Source organism: Canis lupus, chromosome 1 (genome assembly GCF_011100685.1).
Source record: "Canis lupus familiaris isolate Mischka breed German Shepherd chromosome 1, alternate assembly UU_Cfam_GSD_1.0, whole genome shotgun sequence".
Lineage (NCBI taxonomy): Eukaryota > Metazoa > Chordata > Mammalia > Carnivora > Canidae > Canis > Canis lupus.
Window position 1 is genome coordinate 77,206,911 of NC_049222.1, and position 7,825 is coordinate 77,214,735.

Genomic DNA, 7,825 nt, shown 5'->3' on the forward strand with positions numbered 1-7,825 from the left:
GGAGCCCCCCGAAGCCGCCCGGGTTTGCTGCGCCGGCCCTTCCGCCGGGGGCGAGCCAGGGGACGCGGCCAACGCGGGCGAGGCCCCCTGCGGCCACCCTGCCCCCCAGCCTCGGCGCCGCGGATGCCCTTCCCGGGCGTCCCCTCTCACAGCTACATCCTCCCTGCCGGGCCCGGCCGAGGCTCACGCAGTCCTCCGGGGCCCGCCGGGAGGAACTCCCGTCTCCGCGCCCTCCAAGACGGGCCGCTTCTCCTCGCCCGCCGGGTCGTAGTTGTTGGGGATGTACTGCGTGGTCGGGGCCGGGGCCGGGCCGGGCCCAGGAGCGGCTGGTGGTCCTGTGCTTGACCGAGGCGATGCAGGCTGCCACGCAGAACGGGGCCCGCTCACGCGGTTCTCGCCCAAGGCCCACGCCGCGGCCCTGAGACGCGGCACCGGCTGCCGGAGGCCCGGGCGTCGCGCAGCCGCGCGTGCTGGCGGAGAACATGGCGGCCCCCGCGGGCAGCGCCCGCCCCTCCAACCGGAAGTGGTAAGCCGCGGTGCCCACGTGCACGCGCTCCCTGTGCTCCCGCCCCTCGCTGCCCGCCTCTCCCGCCCTCCCGCGCCCCCGCCGCCCCCGCCGCCCCCGCCGGCCCCGCCGCCGCCTCCATTTGCAAGTTTTCATTTCCTCGGTCGCCTGGGTGTTGGATACCTTTATGTGTATGTATGTGTGTATATATATGGAGAGAGAATATATATAGTCTCATCCTTCGTGTGTCTTTATGACTTGATGGTTTGCCCAAATTTCTACTGAAGCGGTCATCTTTTTTTCTGAGTTTTCCTTACGAAATACTAAACTTTATTACATTAAAAAAAGGTAAACCCCATTTTCATTCGGAATCACTTAGCTTTTATGCCAAAACGTATTGTGTGTTGAGGCAGTTTTTTGGTTGGTGCTTTTGCTAGTGCCATTCATATATCTAATGGTTACACAGTCAAATTTATCTGTATTTTCCTTTATTTTTAGTGTTTGTATCACAAAGGCCTTTCTCTAGATTATAAGAATGTTATTTCCTTTATTCTTCTAATAACTGGATTTTTGTTCTTTTTTAGTATTCGGATTGATATGTCTAGTGCTTGTTTTAAGGTACCGAAGGATGTGAAAATCCAAAATCTTTCACTCAAAGGGTAGTCGTTCTGTTTGTCTCCGTAGAACATTGGAAAAATAAAGACAGGTGGACATTCAGGTATTATTTGGACTGAAAACTATGATTAGACTTTGTGGATGATACTACATTTGAATAGAATATGCCAAAGGAAATTGAGGACCAACATCATCACTGAAATTGTAAGCATAATTTTACCGGGTAGTGGGGACTCTATTAGTATATCATATTTATTATTATATTAGGTATATATGCTCATGAATAGAGGAATAGTCAGAGAGAAGAGGTCAAATTTAGATATCATAAAATGTTAATGAGATTAATGAAATGCAGAACATGTTTTGTATGGAATATAATAACTATTTCAGCACTATGGGGAAGAAGTGAACAGCCACAGACAGAAGGATTCAGATGTATGAGGGTAAAATAGAAGTTTGTAAGTTTCATAGAGCATTGTGCCAAGTGAGGCATAAATTCCATCTTCATTCAAAATATATGAACTGTGAGGGTGATAAGAGGATTGGCCGTATGGGTAGGACTCTGAGGAATTGAAATGTTAACAGACAATAAGTTAGCAGAATGCCTCAGGCAATTACAATTAACGAGAAAACAGGGTGGAGACGAACTTCATTGAAGATGGGACCAAGGGATTATAAAATCATAAAGGCACATTGTGTTAGTGGACCTGCCTGCTAGATGGCTCTATATCAGGGGCAAGCCTTCTGAGAAAAATAGAGAAAGTGCCTCCACCTCAAACTCTAAGACCCTGGTTAGCACCACAGGGAGACCAGAGTGAACACAGGTAATTAGAAAATGAGACCTTTATTTCACACTGTATTTTGATTTATTCTCACATCTGTTCTCTTTCATCGATTGATCTGCCTATTCCTGCACTCTCTCAATTGTTGTAACTTTATAGTATATTTTAATATCTAAAATATCACAAGCTTGCTTTTTACCCATCTTCTCCAAAATTTTACTAAATGATTCCTTATGCTTATTTTATATTTACAGTTTATAATTACTTTGTCCATAGCCCATCCTCATAATATCTGTCACTAGGACTTGCCTTAGTCATGAATGAGTAGTCTATCTAGGGTAGCAAACAACTTCCAGATCCCAGTGTGTTAACACGACACAAGTTTATTTCTTACTTCGAATATATGCCCCACATGGGCTGGTGTGAGAGGGACAGGGGAAAGGATTTGCTCCATAGATTGACTTAGGCACCAAGCTACCTGAGGCTCTAACGCTTCATAGCTCCACTACCTCAGTTCCCTGGTCCCCTGAGTGAAAGGAGAGCAGCTGGAGAATTGTGTATGAGCTACAGAGACATGTTTTCCCCACTCACAATTCATTGTCTAGAACAACACTGTCCAACAGAACTTTCTATGATAGTGGAAATGTTCTATATTCTACACTATCCAATATGGTAACCATTAGCCATTTGTAGCTAATGAAATGTGAGCCCTTGAAGTATTGTTAATATGACTGAGAAACTGAATTTTAAGTTTTAGGAAAAGATAAGTAGGTAATTTATACAATCACACGTGACTAGTAGCTATGACATGGGACAGCCCAGGTCTAGAATCAGTCACCTAGTCCTGCCTAAGTGTAGGAGCGTTGGGTGTATAAAGGAGTATATGAAATACTCTGTTACTTTCTCTGTCTTCACTCACAAAGCAAAATACCACCAGGCGCGCGCGCACACACACACACACACACACACACACTTCCACTGGAAAGTTAAGTGTGACTATAGCAAAATGATATTTTATTTTTTTATTTTTTTATTTATTTTTTTATTTTTTTTTGCAAAATGATATTTTAATCTTTTAAATAAATATTTAAATCTTTTAAATTACTTTTCAAGACCAAGGTGTAACTTTCCATCTGTTCTGGTAGTCTTTTGTTTTAAGGTATTTTGTCTCTTGATTTTTTCTTCATAGACAAATCCTGTATTTCTTTTAGGACTAACTTTTGAGCCAGACAGACTAGCATTAGAATTTTAGCTCTGCAACTTATCTTAGACTAATGTAACCTCACTTATGTTAAAATAATTATGTAAATTCTTTAAGTGTCAGTTCCCTCACCAATATAATTAGTAGAATAACAGTACCTACCCACCCAATACTATCACTACCACCAGTATTGTTACCACTGTTATTCCTCGTCCTATTACTATTCTTTCATGATAATAATAATTAATTTATTATTAGGTAACAAGCTCTTTAGTAGTAGTTAATTTACAAAGAACCAAATGAGCTTAATGCATTTAAACCTCATGAGATGGGACGCCTGGGTGGCTCAGTGGTTGAGCATCTGCCTTCGGCTCAGGGTGTGATCCCAGGGTCCTGGGATTGAGTCCCCCATCGGGCTCCCAGCAGGGAGTCTGCTTCTCCCTCTGCCTATGTCTCTGCCTCTCTGTGTGTCTCTCAAGAATAAATAAAGTCTTCAGAAAAAAAATGAGGTTAGCAAAGTGACTGGTCCTTGCTAAATATGCAGTATATTTAGCTGTTGTTGGTACTGTCAACATCATCATCATCTCATTATCAGCATTATCATTATAGTATCATCATCAGTATATCATCGTCATCATCATCAACTGTGGGTCTCTTCTTTTTTTTCTTTATAGTTTATTTTTTTAGTAATCTTTACACCCAACGTGGAGCTTGAACTCATGACCCCGAGACCAAGAGTCACAGGCTCTTCTGACCGAATCAGCCAGGTGCCTCCTGTGGTTATCATTTTATTTTATTTTATTTTATTTTTTTTTGGTTATCATTTTAATATCTCTTCCACCCTACCCCATTATGAATGAGCAGGTTTGGTTGGGATTTTGCCTGTCTCCAACTCCAAAGGTGAATAATTCCATCCCATTGCTACAATGACAGGATCAGGATGGCCACATAATCTAGGCCAAAGCCAATTAATACATGGAATGCCCTTCATTGTAATGACTTGTTGATAGGTTTGTGACCTAAAGTTAGTCAATTAGAAACAAACCCTGGTCGTTCATTTGGTGGTTAGATGAGAGATGATCTCTCCTGCAGGACATAAAAGAAAAGGGGAGACTGACAGAAACGGGATATTTATTAACACTGTGTCATCATATTGAACAGCATATAAAGCCTGCTCTACCTCTGGACATTTTGGGTATGTGAGTCAAAAAATTCTCATTATTATTTAAACTTTTTACAAATCTTTCACCTACTATTAAATTCTGATTGAAATAATGATCCTCCTCATAACTAATGGGTGTTTTCCATATTTTGGGAAGCTATATATAGTGATTATATAATCTTTTTTGTAAGTTTATATAATCTTATCAAATTCTTACTGTTTGTATAACTTTTTTGAATGATTCTTTTGGGGATTTCTATGCATTACACTATATAATCATGTAATTTGAAAATAATATAATCCTTGTGTTCTGTTCTAAAATTAAATGACTTTTTCTTTCTTAATTAATTGTATTGGCTAGCAATTCTAGAAATAGGTGAAGTGATGATGATGAGGATAGCTAACATCTTTCCCTTACTCTTGCTATTAATGGCCCTTTTTTTGAGGTATATCAACTTAAAGAAATATTTGTTTTGTTATTTTCCTATTTGTTAGATTTTTGGTAGCAAATAGCAGGTCCAGCAAAAGTGTAATTCTTTCAAAGATGACTGATCAGAAAATAAGGACAGAGAAACATATGAAAGCTCCTACAGAGAAGAGACAACAGAATAAAATATAAAGGAACTGAAAGTAAGGGGAAATATCATCATCATAGAACTTAAAAATGAATTAGATTATAAGTTAGAGGAGTATAAGGATCTATATGACAGAAATCTAAATCAGCCAAGAAGGAACAAGCTTAAGAGACTCTGAAAGAAAAGCAGGAAGAAGATAAAGAAATACAAGAAATTTCAGAGGAAAATTGTAGATTATAAGAAACAAAATGCAGAAATCCAACTTAGGTCTATTTGGTGTGTCTGAAAAAGAAAAGGACCAATGGTGGACTAAAAATATTAGAGAAAAAGTGTTGGCTTAATAATGGGGAGAATGAATCTTCAGATAAAAATGCTTACAATTTATATAACAAATAATAACATAATTAAACAAGAAAAATAAACCTTGTGGAATGGTATGTTGAAATTTCATTCAAAAGAAAAAAAATTCTGTCATTCTCATTTACTTTGTTCCACTGCTCCGGAATTGGTTGGCAATTTTGGTAATGATTTGAGTTGGATTGAGGCCCTGAAAGCTTTTGAGCTTTTCATTTTGTGCTTGAGCTTTTTAGTCACCTCTGGTATGCAGCTGCAAATTATATTCATTTCCGGGCCCTACCCTTCAGTTGAAAACCCAATTGTGAGGACTGAAACAGGGCACGGGCTGTCTGCTGTGGGTTTTTTCTTCTTCCCTCCCTGTCTTAACTACCACTGAGATGGGGTTGGCAGAAAGGCCTAATTGGTTTTTCTCCATCAGGTTTGCAGCATCTACACAGCAATGGGCTCTGTCTCATCCCACCTGCAACTGAGAGGATCTCTGCCCTGGGGTATGAAGACATGAAGGCAAATGTGAAACACACATAAAGGACTTTCTTCTTCAATTTGTGTCCTGCTCCATTGCTTTCTACAACAAAGGGAGAAAGATCTGAGAAGTTTCTGGAGTTTCTTCTCTATTTTATTTAATTTGCATAGCAATAAGCCAGTGGTTTCAAAAGTTGTAGCAGAAGGATGGGACCATTTTGAGTTTCTGCATGAATAGTTTTCCTCTGGGAAAGATAATTTATAAATATATATTTATATTTATAAATAGTTTCCTTGCATCTTAGTCCTTAAGCTCAGGACAAATTGTATCCTTTTAATTTTTTCCCTTGGTCCAATACCTAGTAAAGACTTTGAACAGACTCCTCAGTGTGCTCTTCCCTCTGATGTACCTCTCACTATGTTCCTGTGGTCCTATTATGATATACCCTTTATAGTGAATAGTAAATATTATAATGCTCTGTGTTCCCATTCGATAAGAAGAAGATAGCAAATGTGAACAGCTCAGCATAGTGCATCAGTCAGTGCCATGTTAGGAAAACAGAATCTACACCAGATAATTCATCAAGTAGACTTTAATATAGGGGAATTAGTAACAAAAGTGTTAAAATCGATGAAAGAGCCAATAGGAGGGATTAGCAACTACAGGGAGGGATTCCTGGATGGCTCAGCAGTTGGGCATCTGCTTTCGACTCAGGGTGTGATCCTGGGGTCCTGGAATCGAGTCCCAAACCGGGCTCCCTGCATGGAGCCTGCTTCTCCCTCTGCCAGTATCTCTGCCTCTCTTTCTGTGTGAATAAATAAGTAAAACCTTAAAAAAAAAGAAAAAAGAAAAAAAAAAAACTACAGGGAATTGCTCTCACTGCTAGAGATGGGAAGACAAAGAAAGGGGGAAGTGGTGTTATCCTAGTTGGTGCCCCGGGGGGCTCTCACCCCTGGAGAGCTGGAAACACCAAGGGGCACTGCTCAGGGAGAGCAAGGGATGTGGAGGAAATGCAGCTACCACTAGATACATTGCCCAAAGCAGAGAGGAAAAGAAAGAGAAATACCCTGGCATTTTCTTTCTCCCTTGCATATATCTTCCCCGAGTGCCTGCCATTGGCTGAACCCAATGGAAAATATGATTTCTTGGTATCAGCTTCCTAGAGTTCAGACCAGAGCAGGGGAAGACAGAGGATGGATCTGAGGGCAAAGAGGCAAATGTGACACACAGAAATGAGTTCGTGCAAACACAAAGGCTCACCAGAAACTTGAGGAAAATTAAAAATGAAAGACCAAGTCTTGCTTTGATCAAGGGACTGGAGTATTATACCTGGTGAGTATGGGAAAAGTGGAGAAGATGCTTCTTTCATGAAGCTACCCCACCCTCTCTTTGAAGCTTGAAATCCCTTTCATAGGAAGTGAAACTTTGGTTCCTCAGATACCAAGCAGAGTAACACTGACTCCTGGGAGAGAGAACACTTCTATCTTTCCTATTCTTTCTGTTCCTTTCTTTGTGGAAGAACAGGTCTCTGTTACTCAATAAACACTTTTCTAGGCTCCAGAGATAAAAACTTGCATTAAACAAAGTTCCCACTATCAAGTAGCACCCAGCTTATTGGCACATTTATGTCAATGGCTATAATTCTGTGTATTTTGAGCCAAAATACACTTTATAAACTTCATAAAGAGGAAAGAATAACTGATGCAGGAGCATTTTTGCTGCGTCTTGAAGAGTGAACAGGAGTTGATCAATTAAAGGAAGATACTAGGAAGCAGAAAGACTCAGGTATCATCAGAGAATACTAAGGAATTCAGAGGGCCTAACATGTATATAGAAGAGGAAGAAAATCTAAACTGTGGTACTGTTGCAGTGGCCCTTCTGTGACCTCCCTGTCAAAGGCGCACGCACACACAAACTCATGAAAGGCATTATTTGCAGTTCCCATACATTTTCCAAATGAGCCTAGACACAGCCTCAGAATCCTTCTCCACACAGAGCTGCTGACATCTGTTAATAATTGGCCAATGATTGTACTATGCAATAAACCACTCCGTTCTCCTTATACCAGTTTGGCATTGATGGGTAGTGTGTTTTATATGGTGAGAGGAACAGATAAATAATGGAGAAGAGGAAGGCAGATCATGAAGCAGAGGAAAAGGACACAA

At 40.7% G+C, this 7,825-nt stretch overlaps 1 long non-coding RNA gene across 3 annotated transcripts; it reads left to right on the forward strand.

Moving 5' to 3' along the window:
• Positions 1–604: 604 nt before the first annotated feature.
• On the forward strand, positions 605–6,041 carry LOC111096571. 3 transcript variants are annotated; one of them, XR_005353159.1, is made up of 5 exons: positions 606–696; positions 1,190–1,324; positions 4,196–4,298; positions 4,761–4,895; positions 5,616–6,040. It is a non-coding gene; the product is annotated as an uncharacterized LOC111096571 (long non-coding RNA). The 3 variants fall into 3 exon arrangements; XR_005353160.1 differs by lacking the exon at positions 4,761–4,895 and having other exon boundaries at positions 605–696; positions 1,090–1,324; positions 5,616–6,041; XR_005353158.1 differs by lacking the exon at positions 4,761–4,895.
• The last annotated feature ends 1,784 nt before the right edge of the window (positions 6,042–7,825 follow it).